The following is a 17,868-nucleotide window of genomic DNA, read 5'->3' as shown; positions in this document are numbered from 1 at the left end:
GAGCGGGACCTAAAATTAACTGAGCGGACATCAAAAATCATGTGAGCGTGCACACACACGCACGCCTTAGAGGGAACACTGGTTATGACTCTCCAACACCATATGATGGGGAGCTTTTTTGTACTAATACCTTCTAAAGAACATAACTCAGGTTCTTTTAAACAGTGAATTCCCCATATACATTTTTATATATGACTTTTCAGCAAAAAAAATTAAAGCAGTTTACTCAGCAAAAGGTATGTGAAATGCATTCTTGCCGCCAAAGAGCTCCTAATTAAAAAAATTAAAATAAAGACAGCACACAAAGACAATAAGAGACAGCATGCTGGGCTGAATTGTGTTGAGTCTCCTAGTATTAGATTCTGTGCTCACTGCTACCTCCAGTGGTCATCCTGCACATTGCAGCTTCTCTCTGCCTTCAGGCTCTTTGTTGACTCAACCCAGGGAGGCCTGCATTGTCTCTCCTTCAGACAGGAAGAGTATAAGAAACCTCCTGTCAAGAGTACTCACTGTCTCAGTATCTAGGTTCCCTGATCTGACATGCATCTCTTACTATAGCTCCTAACCTCTGTTGTGACTCCTGGCGTGTTCCCAATTTCTGGCTCCTGTCTGACCCTCTGGTTCTTAGTGATTACTTGGCTCTGACCCTCCGCGCATCCTGGACTTCTGGCTAGTTTGACCCTCCTGCCTCCCGACTGCCTGCCTGACTACGCCTTGGCAAGCTTCTGGTTCTTCCCAGTCCTGGTCTTGAGACTTGCTGCCCATGGCTCAGCTGCCTGACAAATTGAGACAGTTGTTCTCCCCCTGCTAAATATAAAAGACAACCATCACTTTAAACAGATACCCCTTGCCCAGTTGAAAAGGGAGCTATAAGTACACAGATTTATCAGCATCTGAAAGATAAACAAGATTATACAAGTATGGGGGGGGGATAAGTATGTGAACGTAAACAAAAATTGTGCTGCAAGCTCAAAATACTTCCGTCAAAACAGATTGTTAATAGGTAACTGGAAGCAAAAGGTGTGGGATGCAGTCCACATGCAATTAACACATTTTATATCCATTCAGAATGTACAAAATAAGCATCAGTATAGGCAGCTAACATCAACTGACACTGCAAGTACTCTTTCCAAAGGCGGGGGAGAGAAGACAAAAAACGTCAGGCCAATTCAGTAACCTCTTGATACGAACATATTTCCACTGCTGTCGACTTATGACTAACAGGTTAGCACACTGTCTCCTAAGAAGCACCTATTAAATAGAATGTAAGATCTGGCATCTCCCCAGAGTTCTAAAGCCACATGAGGAAAAAGTAAATCAACTGGTTTATGTGGCTGTATTTTTTATATTGTGGTTTTTCCAACTTGTGTCTCAGAAATGCATCCAGTATTTAAGTTAATCCCCTTCTGCCTCCAGAGTCATTTACACTATTACAATTGTACGTAAATCCAAAAACCAGTTGCTCTGCGAAGAACTCACCCATATTAAGTCAGATGCCAGATACCAACCTTTCTCTGGCCACAAACAGTATCAGATACTTCTATTTTGGCAGATCATGGAACAGGTATGTCTTCAGGATAAATATGCATAAAAACCTTACATCACTGTTTAAACTCTCAAAAACAAAGGGAGGATTAACAGCAACACACAATTTTAAAAAACTGTTGTAAATAATGACAACCTAATACCGCTAATATCAATACAGGAAAGCTTGGTATAGGCTTCTAAGGCTACCCTTAGTGCATGGATAGCAACTAAATACACATAGCTATCCACCAAGTCTCTCAAATAAATAATCAATGCCATGTTGTAAGAAAAAGGGTCCTAGGCTTAACCAATATTGAATTGGTATTTATACCAGTTAGTTGGTAACCATCATTACTTCAGGTTTGATTTGGAACTTGAGTTTGTCAAACCAAACTATTTTCCAAAATAACATAACAAATGGAAATAGTTCCATTAATTCTGTATGCTATTTGAAAACAATTATATTCATGACAATTTTAAAATCTGTCTCCCCCAAACCCCTCATATGACAGCTGCTACTACAGCACCAACAGGAGGAAGGGAGTTCCTTCCCCACACTCTGGCACTTGAAATGCTGCTACAGAACCAGCACTAAGTGTCCTGAAAATATGTCATTTCCCAGGGTTGTTGGGATGCTGTCACAGGAGGAAGTGGGGACAGAGATGGAGCTCGCTCTCTCTCTCTCTCTCTAACTGATGTCATCACAGTATCTAGAAGAAATTAATGGGAGCCAGAAATATTTCTCCATCTCAAACTAGAATCCAAGACAAAGAAAATCAGAGGGATGGCATTCAATACAGAACGTAAGCACACTTCACAAGCTTGCCAAGTGTCTATTGTAAACCAGGTAATTATAAAGATTGGTGACATCACTAATTAATATTCCAGAGAGATCCTGTAAAGGCACTGAAGAGAAGCTAAATAATAGCAGCACCGTTTTTCGGTACAAAGACTGTTTTTTAAAATATATATATACATAGATTTACCATTCACGAGGCTATTATAGCAATGAAGAATCAATGGGTAGCATCCATAGTTGTCAATACTCCAGGGTAAGGAATTCTGTTCCAGACTAAAGACAATTATGGATAGTACACAAAGAGCTGGAAGGAACCTTGTAGGCCACTTTGTTCAACCCTCCACTTAATAATACAGGAAATTTGTTAGACACAGTAGCTCTAGATTTACTAATTCTCAACCAAATTCTACTCTCCTGTAATTTAAACTTATTAGATCTAGTCCTGCCCTCTAGGCAACAGAAGTCTTCCCCATCTTCTATGCAATAGCCCTGCAGGTATTTGAAGAACACCATCATGTTCCTACTCAATCTTCCATTATGCAGAATAAACATATCAATTTTCTTTAACCTTTCCTCACAGGGCTTGTTTTTCCAGACCCTAACCATCTTTCCTATCTTCCTTCAAACCTGTTTAAATTTGTCTACATCTTTCTTAAAATATAGCACCCAGAACTGTACCAAATACTACAGGTGAACTAATGCAGAATAAAGTGGAACCATTACACTATGATTGTAGTAAATTAGCCAAAAAATAAGCCAAGCAAGGGAGAAGCCTGCAGGAATGCCTGCCCTGCCTCTGTGCCACCGTCTCCTAGCTGGCCCCTGCGCTCTTCTCACACGGGGGGGAGGGGTTCCCGCCACCGCTATTCTTCCTTCTCTCCGGCACCAGCTGCTCGGAGATGCATGGGGAGACAGAGGACCCTGAGAGTAGCTGTGGAGAGCACTGTTATGATATCCTTCCATTCCACAGCTGAGGATGGGGGTTGGCGGCATGGAGGGAGGGCAGATGTTCCTGCAGGCTTCTCCCTCGCCAGGTTCCGGCACGCTGCCGCTGCTGAAGGAGAACCAGGAAATATGGGGAGCAGGAACCGGAAGGAAGCCTGCCAATGGGAGAGCATGACCCTTTCCAGACCTGCCACCCCTGGGCATTGGCTTCTTTGCAGGCTGAAGCTGCTTCCTGGCCCCATTGATCTTCTTCCTTCTTCTGGTGCATGTGCCACCTGCAACAGCTAATCTGCTTGGCATCAGGCCATTCGTCTCTCTTCTTCTTTCCTTTCCACTCCAGCCAGGCAGCCCTCCGTCTCCTGTCCTCAGTTCTGCAGGCTCTTCTTGGGAAGGGGAGGGGAGGGGGGGGAAGGAAGGGATGCCCTTGCTGTCCATCCTGTCCTCCCAATCACATACCACCTGTCTTTCACTCCCATCCCCGGACCCCAACACTGCCTAACTCGCAGTCGCAGAGCGGCAACACAAGATACATATTGTCTCAAAGAAGGCTGATTTGCTGCTCCTCCAAACTTGCTGCCATAGGTAAGTGCCTACTTTGCCTATCCCTTAATCCACCCTTGTGCTGAGGGCTTTATAGGCAATAACCAGCACGTTGTATTTTGCATGGAAACATATCGTCAGCCAGTGCAATTCTTTTTAAATCGGTGTTATACGGTTCTTTTTGGTTGTCCCAGAGACCAAGCTGGCAGTCGCATTCTGTACCAATTGTAGTTTCCAGACTATGTACAAAGGCAGCCACACATAGAGTGCATTGCAGTAGTCAGGCCTGGAGATCACCAGCATATGCACCACTATTTTTAGGTAATTTTCCTCCCGAAATGAGTGTAGCTGACATCAGCTGAAGCTGATAAAAAGCACTCCTGGCCATTGCCTCAACCTGAGAAACCAGAGAGAGTTTGGGATCCAGGAGCACTCCCCAGCTATGTACCTGATCCTTCAGGGGGAGTTTAACCCCATCCAAAACTGGCAGATCTAAACCATCTCTCAGTCCCCAACCCCGCTCAATCAGTACCTCTGTCTTATTTTGATTCAGTTGGTTATCCCTCATCCAGCCCATTACTGCTTCCAGGCAGTCATTTAGGTAAGTTATGACATTTCTTGATGAGATCAATATGGAGAAATCAATTTGGGTGTCATCAGCATACACCCTGCACCAAACTTCCTGATGATCTCTCCCAGTGGTTTCATGTAGATGTTGAAGAGCACTGAAGACAGTATGGAACCTTGTTGTAAGATAAGGCAGTAACAGCCTTTCCTTTCCTGTAAAGAATGAACCGGAAGTGTACCCTGTCCTGACTGACAGGCTGAGGATCAGCCACTCAGCACACAGTGGGCGGGTCCTTGAGGGTACTGAGGAAGAGAAGGGGTTCTTTGTGCTCAGTTGGAGCCAGGCAGGGCAAACAACAGGTTGGCTGGCCAGACAATGGCGGCAACCAAGAGGACTGTAATCCTGGGAAGTTAGGGCAGCAGGGGCCTGAAGTCTCTACCATGGATTTGGTGAGTCCAGGAAAGAAGCCAGGACTTCGGCTTCAGGGAAATGTTTAGTCTAGGGAACAGTTTGTTAGCTTGCTCGCATTAGACTTCTTATTTTACTCTGGTGTGCTTTGCAAATCCTTACAACTGGCCTATTGTGTTTTATCTGTAATGTAATTAAGTGAAGGAAAACTGAACCAGCATCCTTTACAATCAGGGCATTGCAAAAGTCTCTGTAGGCTCTCAAAGGTGCCCCCCCATGCCCGCTTCTTCTTACATTTATGTTCTTTGCAACTGGGGAACTATGATTTCTAAAGTGTGCACTGTTCCCTCTAAGGCGTGCACGTGTTCGGAGCTGACAAGTTTTCTTATGTCCGCTCAGTTAATTTTAGATCCCGTACAGGTTGAATTAAGAAGGCCCCACTCTGAATGTGTGTGCGCACACACTGCCTTGATATTGTTGCCCAGAACAAAACTCATTTAGCACAGAGATGGGGGGGGGGAAATAGAGGGACCACTGAAAGTGTGCCACTCCGATATCATCTGAGGGTGCTTTTTGAAGTATTCTTATAGTTACTACGTGTTCCTTTGACCTGTGCAACATATGTATCAATTTTGACTGTTCAGCAACTCTGTTGTATTTTTTCCATTGATAAAGAGAAGAAGAGTTTCCCTGGAATTTTGCACACACCGGGGGGGGGGGGGGGTGGGGAGGACTCTGTTAAAAAGTGGGTCCGGTGGCAGCGACTGGACTACTAAAAGGATCAGGTACATAGCTGGGGAGTGCTCCTGGATCCCAAACTCTCTCTGTTTTCTCAGGTTGAGACAATGGCCAGGAGTGCTTTTTATCAGCTTCAGCTGATATGTCAGCTGCACTCATTTCGGGAGAAAAATTACCTGGAAAATAGTGGTGCATATGCTGGTGATCTCCAGGCCTGACTACTGCAATGCACTCTATGTGTGGCTGCCTTTGTACATAGAACAGCCTTTGTTGAGCAAACATGGAGGAAATAATTCAGCATTTTCCCCACCACCACCCATATGGGCTTGCTACACTTGTAATCTCCATACTTTTCTCACTTTGCAGTCTCCAAATGACACCGTCTGGACTCTACCCAAGAGGTAGGAATGGAACTACTGTAAAACAGTGCCACTCAATTCCACTTCCCTCAGTGACCCGCTCGAAAGCTGGTTTGAAATGCGTCTAGATAATCAGTATTACCCAAAACTGCCTAGATCTGAAAGGCCACCAACCATGCAATCACCTTGCCCAACCATGGAAGATTATAAACGTGTCTATAATTAGCTAACTGAGGGATCCAATGTAGGTTTCTTCAAACAAGGTCTAATAATAGCCTCTTTAAGGCAAGGAGGCATGCTGCCCTCCCTCAGAGAAGCATGTATAATGTTTTCATGACCAAATGAAATAAGCCAAGTTGGGCAAGGGTCAAAAGAACAGGCTCTCGGACATTCAGTCCAAAGCAGTTTGTCCACAGGAGTCATTTCAACTTCCAGGACGCTGACGGGAGCATCGTTTGTGAGCTTCTCCTCCTCATTACTTCTATCTTTGTTATTTTAGCTTGTTATTTTTGTTTTATTGGCAGTGTTATTTTTGCTAGGATTAGAATTTATATTTTGTTGTTTTGTTTTGTGGTTGTGCTCATTGGTTTTATATGAAGTGCTCTGGAAAAAGTTTCACTTTTTCCAAACAGACAGGATGTGGAGTGGAGGAGTCTGTCTGTTTTTTTATCTGAAGCTGTTGAAGTGATCTGAAGCTGTGGAATTTATGTGAGAAAATACATCGTTTGGTTTTAAGATAAGTTTTTTCTTTGTGACCTTTTCTTCGTGACTAAGGAAGAGGAAGGCTAAAAGGAACATGCAGGGTGGTAGACAACTTTTGGCTGTGAACTAGGCCCAACCTAAAAGTGCTACGCAGAACAAGATTGATTGTTATTTGACTACGCTTAATGCTGAAGGAGAGAGAATAGGTCTCAGAGAGAGTAATGAATTTGTAGTACCTGAACTGCTTAGCATTGATGTGGCTGAAATATGCTCTAACAATTCTGAATCAAAGAACCTGGCTGTGGGGCCTTTAAGAGTTTCCTATCAGCCACCCCCCGTTGGCCTTAAGGGCAGGGAAGTCTTTGGAGGGGAAATCTTCTCTGCAAGCTGACCAGTTTAACGCTATGCCAGAGCCCAGGACTTCCCTGGCAGCTGTTTCGACTGCAGAGTCGAATTTACAAACGTTGATTTTGCTGTCAGAAACCCTGACTCACCTGTTACAGAGGTACTCTTCTATAATGGCTAAATTAGAGGATATTAGCATGCAGATTACCTCCTCACAGAATCTGCTTTGCCCAAAGGATCCCCCTGACATGCAGGTGGCTTGCAGTCCAACTCAAGCTGGGGACTTGAAGTATTCCAATTGCCCCTTGGATGAGTCTGATTTGTATACTGGTTTGGAGGGGGACTTTGTCTTTCAATCTTGCCAATGCAAGCTTATTATTATGCAAGAATCGTTCAACTGCCATTGATGGGACTCTGAAGCTTCAAATAAAAAAATCCTTGGCTCAGCTCCTGGTCTTTGAGGTGGACTCTGTGGATCTTAAGACCTTCAAGAAACAGCCTTCAAGGGATCCGTATGTGTTGAAACTATTTCTAACATTTGAACATTACTTAATCCCCGCTTCTCTTGCAAGCATGCGACGACTCCTGAGTAGGCGGAAAATCTATCTCAAGTGAGTATTTTCTGACCATGTGGTGGAATCCCCCTCGGATAAGTACCAAAGGTGAATTAGGTGGTGCCAGAGCTCTTGGAAAAAGAGGTCTGAGTTATTTTTGGAAGCCTCTGATAAACAAACGCAGGTCTATTCAAAGGATTAGGCACCAGGGAGGGAGCTCAGCTCGGAACAGGGCCAGGAACAGAGCCATGATTTGGGGTGTGGGTTTGACTCTACCTAGTTTACTCTCTCTCGGGCTGAGTGCTCTCAGAGAACCGGAGGGCTCTCGTCTGCTGTGCAGACACACAAACCCTGTAGATCCAAATGGGCAGCTAGGACTATCCAGGCCCACAACCCTTCCTGTGTGGCAGGGGTCGTGGAGGCAGCTTGTGACTTTGATTGTTTGTCTGTGATGTTAACTGACTCTTTGTGGATCACTTGGTCACAGGCAGATTGTACTATTGGCTGCATAATGGCACTGGATGGGACCGGAGAGTGTTCCAGCTCTCCAATTTTAAATTCATCAAAAATTTTCTTTGTTAATGAATCGCTTGAGGTGCCCTTGAAATTGAGTGAGGAGTTGTTTCAGCCTGGAAGTCTGCCAGAGGGTTCTCTGATTTGAGAGTCTCGCCTTGGTTCTGGTCCTGCTACATTTCCTAGATCTGGAACTCCTATGGCTCAACGAGCAGAGGGCCCTTATTTGATTTCTTCCCCTCGCTGTGGAGGGGAATTGGCCCCAAGTAAGCTGTTGGTTGGAGAGACTTTGGATTTTGACTTGAGCATAGTGAATCTTTGTAGGCTGGCATTCTTGGAGAATGGCCAGTTGCTGGGAAATAATTTGCAGGGCATGCTGACGGACCCTCGCCTTGGCAACTGCTCTGCTTGATACTAATTATCCAAGGGTGTTTTCAAGAGCGGTAGATGACTTCCCATCTAGATAGTGACTACGTAAGGATCCCTGTGATTTGTTGTGCTGTACCTGAAATATGGCAGGGTGGCTCAGTAAGTCATCTGACTGGGCTTTAGTCAGTTTTATATCTAAGCTGAATATTTTATTTCTGCAAGAGGCTTTGGCAGTTGAGGATATTGCTTTAGAGGGATTTCATGTAGTGTGCAACCATGCCACCTCGAGCGAGAAAGGGGGTAGGGCGAAAGGTGGTCTGGCTGTCATGGTAGCTACCTCCCTTCAGTTTACCACAACTTCTCTCCCTCCTTTTGAGCAATGGGTCTTGGCCGTTCTTCTGGAGTTTAGGTCTTCCCAGATAATTTTCTTTAACATTTATCTCCCTCCCCTTCGCAAGTACTTGCAAATAAGAGCTCTCTGGGTAAAAATGCAATAGTTTCTCGAGAGATATTTAGTAATGTATGCCCGAGCTTCTATTCTTTTAGGTGGAGATCTGAATGCTAGAATGGGTCAAGACAATGATATCTTATTTAGGGCTTTTAATGTTGCTCTGCCAGCTGAGCTTGACCCCTCTATTTTTCCTTTAAGATACACCAAGGATCAGAAATGCAATCTGGCTGGCTTATGTTTGGATCAGTTGGCCCTCCAACTTAATTTAATTATTTTGAATGGGGTTGTCCCTGGAGACCATCCAGCTGAGTTTACCTTCTGCTCGAGCATATCTTCTATTCATTATTGGCTCACTTCTCACAACTTATTCAGCTATGTGAAGCAGTTGATGATACTGCCATGCCCTGATAGTGATCATTTCCCTATAATTCTAACATTAATGATTCCTCTCGGCATGTTTTTCCCCAAGGATAATTTTTCTGTTGCTGTTAGGGTAGCATCCGGGTTAGTTAGAATGCTAGATGGGCCTCCTCCATTTCTATTTTATTGAATTCAATGGAGATGTTGAGAACTCGGGAGATGATTCTGGGGGCTGCTGGGGGCGCAGGTTCTTGAATCTTACCATATTCTGATTCAATGTATCCAAGAGCATTTTTGTCATGGTATGGAGAGCTCTTGCCCTCGTAAGCCCAGGTGTAGAGTATGGTTTGATCATGATTGTTGGACTGCCAGAAAAAACCTGGTTGCAGTTTATAGGGCATTCCAGCAGGATCCCATGAGGTTACGCCAGAAAGTTTAATGGTAGAAAAGAAGTATAAAGCTATCCTTAAAAATAAAAATGAGGAGGCTTTAAGGTCCTCATGGAAAGCTCTGTTAGAGGCAGCTAAGGGATCTAATTCAATTTCCTTTGGGGGCATTGTGAACAATCATCCCCACTCTTGCATACCCCAGGCTATGTGTCAGATCCCTATGAATGAATGGGTGTCCCACTTTAGTGCTTTATACAACTCTCTCTTCTACTCTGGTGAAGTTGGAGCTTGGCTCCCTTCCAGTCCCCCCCCCCCCCCGGTTACAACTGCCGAGATTGAGAGCCTTATAGGAGATCTGAAAGAGGGCAAGACCCCTGGGTTCGATTATATTTTTCCATAAATTATCAAAGCAAATGCTGAGTGGTGCACTCCTTTGTTGGCTGCCCTCTTTACTCATATTGATGCTAAAGGGTGCTTCCCAAAAGAATGGGGAACGGCTATTATCATGCCCATCTTTAAGAAGGGAGAGAGGAATATTCCCTCTAATTATAGACCTATCTCACTCTTAAGCTTTGTGAGCAAGTTGTATGCTAAACATCTCTTAGTTAAACTGCAAGTCTGGTTAGATGAGCATGCCAGGCGCTCTACCCTTGATCAAGTATTCATTCTCCAGCATCTAATTGAAAAATATGGAAGCAAGCCCAGGTCCTCTTTTTTGTGCCCATTATCGATTTTAAGTCAGGCTTTGACTCTATACCTTGATGTCTTCTGTGGGAGAAGCTGGGGCAAACCAACATGGATAAGCGGGTGCCTTTTTTGATACAACAGCTTCATGAAAATTTGAATATTAGAATAAGACCTCACCCTAAAGGAACTTTATCTCAGTTGATTTCTACCTGTAAAGGAGTGAGACAAGGGTGCATTTTACCTCCTACGCTTTTTAATATTTTTATTAACTATCTTGCCCCTTGTTTACAGGACTCTAGTTTTCACTCTCCATCTATTGTAGGAGTAAGCATGCCTCTATTATTATATGCAGATGATGCTGCCATTACGGCTAGATCACCAGTGGGCCTCAGAAGAGCCTTGAAACGTCTGGCCCTCACAAATGTAGACAACTCTGCTGGACATGAATTTGAGGAAGCAATGCGTTTTGAGAAATCAATGCATTAATGTTTTGCTTTTTGTTTTAATTTGTTGCATGTTGTAAACTGCCCAAAGGGACATAAGTTTGGGGTGGTATACAAATATAATAAAATAAAATAAAATCACATAACCTGTTTTGTAGCACAACACACTGCTCATATTCAGGTTGTGGAAGAGTAATCCAAAATTCCTTTTCACATCTACCAGTGCTGCCAGGTATTATACATACACCATCCTATACCTGTTCATTTGATTTTGCTGCCCCAGTGCAGATCTTTGCATTTGTCTGCTGAGTTTCAAGGAAACTTCTCAAAAATGAGGGTACTGGTTAAAAGGAAGCTGAAAGATAAAGTCAGGAGGGTCAAATACCTCCAGAAAGTATGAAACTTATTTAAAACCACAATACTAGAAGTTCAGTTGGAATGTATACCAAAGAGGAGGAAAGGTGCCACCAAGTTCAGGAGGACACCAGTGTGGCTAACAAGTAGAGTCAGGGAAGCTATAAAAAGGGAAGACGACTTCCTTCAGAAAATGAAATCCCTGCCCAAATGAAGAGAACAGAAAGGAGCATAAACTCTGGCAGAAGAAATGCGAGGAGACAATAAGGGATGAAAAAGAGAGTTTGAGAATATAGCTAGAAGTGCCAAGGGGAAAACAAACACTTCTTTAAATATATCAGAAGTACAAAGCCTGCCAGGGAGGTGGTTAATCCCTTAGATGATGAGGGCAGGAAAGGGATTATTGAGGATAAGGAGACTGCAGAGAAGCTGAATGAGTTCTTTGCATCTGTCTTCATATAGCAGAGGATACTGACCATATACCCACTCCAGAACTGAGCTTCTCGGGTTTAAAGGATGAAGAAACTGGGCCAATTTGAGGTGACAAGGGAAGATGTTCTAAACTATCTTGAAAAACTAAAAAATTAATAAAATGCCAGGGTCAGATGGCATCCACCCAAAAATTCTGAAGGAACTCAAATATGAAATTACTGATCTCCTAGCAAAAAATATGTAACTTGTCCTACAATCAGGTTCTGTACCAGAAGACTAGAAAGTAGCTAATGTAACTCCAATTCTCAAAAAGGAATACAGGGAGGATCTGGGAAATTACAAGCCACTTAGCCAGGTAAATTGATGGAAATCATACTTAGGACAAAATGGTTAAACATATAGAGGAAAGGCTTCGCTGAAGGAGAACCAGGATGGCTTCTGCAAGGGCAAGTCTTGCCTCTCTAACCCTGTGGACTTGGTTGAAAGCGTCAACAGGTGTGTGGATAAAGGTGATATGGTTGACAAAGTATACTTGGACTTCCAAAGAGCTTCTGACAAAGCTCCCCACCAAAAGCTCTTGAGTAAACTTAGCAGTCACGGGATAAGGGGACAGGTTCATGTGTGGAACGGTATATGGTTGAAGGACAGGAAACAGGGTAGGAATAAATGGACAGTTTTCACAATGGAGGTAGGTAGGAAGTGAGGTTCCCCAGGGAACCACTGGGACCATGCCCTTTAACTTGTTCATAAATGATCTAGAAGTTAGAGTAAGCAGAGAAGTGGCCACATTTGCAGATGACACTAAACTATTTAGGGCAGTGAAATCCAAAACAGATTGGTAGGAACTCCATAAAGATCTAAAAACTGGGGGTGTGGGCAACAAAATGGCAAATGCTGTTCAATGTAAGCAAGTGTAAAGTGATGCAGATTGGGGCAAAAAACACCCAACTCCACATATACATTGATGGGATCTGAGCTGTCAGTGACTAACCAGGAGGGAGATCTTGGGGTCATGGTGGAGAGCTCATTGAAAGTGTCGACTCAGTGCACGGCAGCTTTGAAAAAGGCCAGTTCCACGCTAGGGATCATTAGGAAGGAGACTGAAAATAAAAATGCTAATGTTATAATGCCGCTATACCTCTCGGGCCGCCCCTCCAATTTTGCCCCATTGGAATGGGTGCAGTCCAAATTTCTAAGAGCGGCCCTCCAAGTGTCACAGTGTGTCTCAAATGCCACCCTAAGCCTGGAAACAGGTATGATGGAATGTGGAGGCCAGAGTGTGGATGGTTATCCTCAATCTCTGGCCTAAATTATCTCTCATCCCTTAGTGCCCTCAGGATCAATCCCTCATTGATCCTGCAGGACAATTTTCAATCCTTATGGAAATGGGCAATTCAGACTAAAACGTTGTCCTTGGACTCTCCCCACCACGCTTTCCTACTTGCTATGGGCTGTGACCAGGCAAACACAGTTATCAAACACAGGATGACAGACAAAGAGCCCCAAACAGACCTAGGCAGGCCTCCAAAACTTCCTTTCCTCTGAAAGACTTTTGATATTCTGCCTGCCCTGCTGCTTATCTAACACAGCTTAAAGTTCCAAACCACAGGAGGGCCTTCTCCCTCATCCGATGCCATGCCCTTCCCTGTATTAGAAAGCAGATATAGAAGGACCCCAACTGCAGAGAGGCTATGCCCCTGTGACACTGGGCAAGTTGAAACATGAGAACAGCCCTGTAGGATCAGGTCCAAGATCCCTCTAGTCCAGCACCCTGTTTCTCACAGTGGCCCACCAGCTGCCACAGGGAGCCTACAGGCAGGAGTTGAGGGCATGCCCTCCCTCCTGCTGTTACTCCCCTGCAACTGATACTCAGAGGCATCCTGCCTTTGAGGATGGAGATGGCCTATAGTCCTCAGACTAGTAGCCATTGATAGCCTCTCCTCCATAAAGTTATCCAAACTCCTTTTAAAGCCATCCAGGTTGTTGGCTGTCACCACATCTTGTGGCAGAAAATTCCTCAAGTTGATTATGCATTGTGTGAAAAGGTACTTCCGTTTGTTGGTCCTAAATTTCCTGGCAATCAATTTCATGGGATGACCCCTGGTTCTAGTGTTATGTGAGGGAGAAAAATTTCTATCAACTTTCTCCACACCATGCATGATTTTATAGACTTCTATCATGTCTCCCTGCAGTCATCTTTTTTCTAAACTAAATAGCCCCAGGTGTTGTAGCCTTGCCTCATAAGGAAGGTACTCTAGGGCCCTGATCATCTTGGTTGCCCTCTTCTGCACCTTTTCAAGTTCTACAATGGCCTTCTTTAGATGTGGTGACCAGAACTGTACGCAGTACTTCAAGGGTGGCCGCACCATAGTTTTGTATACAGGCATTATAATATTAGCAGTTTTATTTTCAATCCCCTTCCTAATGATCCCTAGCACATTGGGTCAACATTTTCAATGAGCTGTCCATCATGACCCCAAGATCCCTCTCCTTGTCAGTCTCTGACAGCTCAAATCCCATCAGTGTATACTTGAAGTTGAGGTTTTTCATCCCAATGTGCATCACTTTACACTTGAACTGCATTTGCTATTTTGTCGCCCACTCACCCATTGGATTTGTAGAGATCCTTTTGGAGCTTTCCATGATCCGTTTTGGATTTCACTACCCTAAAGAGTTTGGTATCAACTGCAAATTTGGCCACCTCACTGCTTACCCCTACTTCTAGATCATTTATGAATCATTTAAAAAGTACCGGTCCCAGTACAGATCCCTGGGGGACCCCGCTTCTTACTTATCTCCATTGTGAAAACTCTCCATTTATACCTACCCTCTGTTTCCTGTCTTTTAACCAGCTAGCAATCCACACATGTACTTGTCCCCTTATCCCATGACTGCTAAGTTTCCTCAGGAGTCTTTCATGAGGAACTTTGCTTGAAAGCTTTTTGGAAGTCCAGGTATACTATGTCAACTGAATCACCTTGATCCACACACTTGTTGACACTTTCAAAGAACTCCAAAAGGTTCGTGAGGCAAGATTTACCTTTGCAGAAGCCATGCTGGTTCTCTCCCAACAGGACCTGTTGTTCTACGTGCTTTACAATTTTATCCTTGAGGATGCTTTCCATCAGTTTGCCTGGAACAGAAGTTAACCTAATCGGCCTGTAATTTCCCAGATCAGCAGTGGATCCCTTTTTGAAAATCAGTGTTGCATTGGCTACTTTCCAGTCCTCTGATACAGAGCCTGATTGTAGGGATAACATATTTTAGCAAGGAGGTTGGTACTTTCACATTTAAGTTCTTTAAGGACTCTTGGAAAGATGTCATCTGGCCCTGGAGATTTGCTAGTTTCCAATTTTTCTAGACTGCTTAGAAAATCAATTCCTGTCACTTCTATCTGACTCAGTTCTTGAATCAGGCTTTTTGGGAACAGAGGCTAAAGAACAGGTATATGCTCAGTATCCTCTGCCATGAAGACAGATGCAAAGAACTCATTTAGCTCCTCCATAACCCCCTTAATAATCCCTTTCACTCCCTCATTGTCTAATGGTCCAACTGCCTTTCTGGCATGTTTCCTGCTTCTGATATATTTAAAGACATTTTTGTTATTCCCTTTGATGCTTTTAGCTAAATGTTCCTCACACTCTGTTTTCACCTCCCGTATTGTCACCTTGCATTTATTTTGCCTGAGTTGGTGTTCATTTCTGTTCTCCTCATTCAGAAGGCAGGCCTTCCAATTTCGGAAAGAAGTCTTCTCCTTTATGGTTTCCTTGACTTTACCTGTTAACAATGCTGGCATCCCCCTGGACTTAGTGATATCTTTCCTCCTTTTTCATATACATTCTAACTGGGCTTCTAGTATTGTGGTTTTGAGTAAAGGATTCAGGAGCAAAGTGACTCTCCTGATTTTCCCTTTGTTTTCTTTTCACCATACTCCTCATTTGGGAAAAAATTTCTCTTCTGAAATTCAAAGTGTCTATGTTAGACTTCCTTGCTGAGTCTCTCCCTGCATGCATGCTGAATTTTATTGCACTATGGTCACTATTCCTGAAGGGGTCCATGACACTGACATCACACACCAAGTCCTGGGTGCCACTCAGGATTAAGTCCAAGGTCGCCTTCTCTCTGGTTGATTTCAAGACCAACTGTTCAAGGGCACAGTCATTCAACATATCTAGAAATTTGACCTCTTTGTCATTACCTTACTGTGAATTTACCCAATGTGTGGATAATTGAAGTCTCCCATTATTACTGCCATGCCTCTCCTTGACGCCTCCCTGATTTCCTTCTGCAACTCCCAGTCACTGTCAGCCCTTTGATCTGGAGGGTGATAGCCCATCCTCAACAGCACATTTCCTTTTAGGCCTTGTATTGTCACCCACAGTGTTTCTGTAGAGGACTCTGGTCCTCTTAGGTTTTCTAGCTTGTTATATTCTACTAGTATCTTTCAGCCCGTTAAAATAACAGGTGCTAGTCTCCGCCCTCCCCCGCCGCCACCTCCCGCCCGGTACTCCGATGGGTTGCAAGCGGGCATCGGCGGGGGCGGGGTCCTCTGGTTACCTGAGTCGGAGATCGACCCTGCAGCTGCTTTGGGGTGCTGGGTGTTGCGCACAGGATCGAGACAGAGCGCTTCTCTGAGCATGTGTGGAGTGCCTTCCATCTCTGAGCCACACAGCCCCCAATGCACATCCCTCTGAGAATGGAGAGGCTGTGGATTCAGTGCCGGCGTGAACCCCAGGGCTGGAGGGCCCCGTGTCATGGGGGATCGGCAGGGGGGTGTTAGGGGTCCAGAAGCAGGGCTGGCGTCAGGGGCCAGGATCGCCGGGCAGCTGCCGAGGACCCCCAGATGGCTCACAGAAGCCCCACTGCTGCGCTCCTCGAGACCGCCTTTGTGCAGGTTAAGGCGGTGGCGGACAAACTCTCGCTGCGCACGGAAAAGGGGGGTGCCCCCTTGCCCTCTCAGTCGTGGCCTCCTCTCCGCGCCTGCCCCTCCCTCCATACCTGCAGCTCATCCAGACCCGCTGGAGTGCTGTGCTCCGCCAGCCAGAATTCAACCCGAGTTGAATTCAACCCATCAGCCAGAATTCAACCCGGAGGGAGGCGAAGAGGGAAGCCAGCTGAGGCAGCGGCTCTGCCGCCGCCTCGGACATTCCGTGTCCTCTGGCCAAGGTGGCGGCTCTGCCGCCGCCTCAGCCGGCTTCCCTCGCCGCCTCCTTCCGGTTCATTTGCCTGCTGTGGCCAAGGCCGCGGCTCCGCCACAGCCTCAGCCGACTTCCCCCGCCGCCTCCTTCCCCCGCCCGGCTTCGGCGGCAGCCGCTTCTTCTCGGCCCGCCGCTTCTCCTTCTCTCGGCCAACATGGAGGCTGGCGTCTGCATCCGAGTCCCTCTCGGGTGTTCTGCGCACGCGCACCACGTATGCGCAGAACACCCGAAAAAGACACGGACGCAGACACCAACCATTTTATTATATAGGATCCCTTCCATTTGTTTTTGTCGCATTGCTGTGATTTTTGCAGTTTATTTGATGTAATGAAACTGATGCATTTATGATGATCCACAACAACTGCATTCATTTTGTCTGCCAAAGATTTGATCAGCACAACCTTAAAACACCCTTTTGCGAAATACTGATGTTTGAGTTGGCTTTTATTAATACAGGGTGGCATCCAGACTGAGGCTTTGCCAAGATAAAGCTCCTTCATCTGTTCGCCCACTTTCTTGGAATTCTCCCTTCCCCACTGCAGCCAGCTGTACTGTAGCTCACATGGTTTCCAAAGGCCTCTTGAGCCTCAGCAACCTTTCATGTAACTCTGGAGACTGCAGTGAAGAGACGGAGCAATGAAAATGGCTTCTGCTTGCATAAAAGCATGGTCCCTACTTCTAATGCTAGCCATAGTTTGCAAAAATCAATATGTACTACTTGATATGTTATAGATTTCTTTAGTTAACTTCATAAGTGAACTATCTCCCACACCTTGTTGTTCATAGCCCTATCATGTCTTGAGCCTAAATTTGCAGTGGTTCTGTTAAAACATATAGCTACCAGGGATGTGTTTATCACCTGCATGAAAAATGTATTGACATTTTCTTAAACTTCAGAGTGCCATTGTTGTCACTTTGATTTTTCATTACATTACATGCAAATTTATTTATGTATTTATTTGAAACATTTAATATACCGCCCACTCCGAAGAATCCGGGCAGTGCACAAAAACATGTAAACAAGACAACATTAAAAATTACATTCTAAATTAAAAACTAAAGTAACTAACAAAAACCAAAAACAAAAACAACTACAGGGCAAAAGCCTGGAGAAAAAGAAAAGTCTTCAATAGAGATTTGAAGATCAGTAAGGAAGGGGCTAAAAAAATCTGGAGGGGAAGAGAGTT

The 17,868-nt window shown here is 44.7% G+C and overlaps 1 protein-coding gene across 1 annotated transcript in view; it reads right to left on the bottom strand.

The window, feature by feature from the left end:
• The window catches only part of SLC2A13 (solute carrier family 2 member 13), a 225,656-nt gene that overhangs the window by 171,842 nt on the left and 35,946 nt on the right, over positions 1-17,868 (bottom strand). The window lies entirely within an intron of this gene.

Source organism: Hemicordylus capensis, chromosome 5 (genome assembly GCF_027244095.1).
Source record: "Hemicordylus capensis ecotype Gifberg chromosome 5, rHemCap1.1.pri, whole genome shotgun sequence".
Lineage (NCBI taxonomy): Eukaryota > Metazoa > Chordata > Lepidosauria > Squamata > Cordylidae > Hemicordylus > Hemicordylus capensis.
Note: the sequence above shows the minus strand (reverse complement) of the source record. Positions and strands in the feature narration are given on the sequence as shown.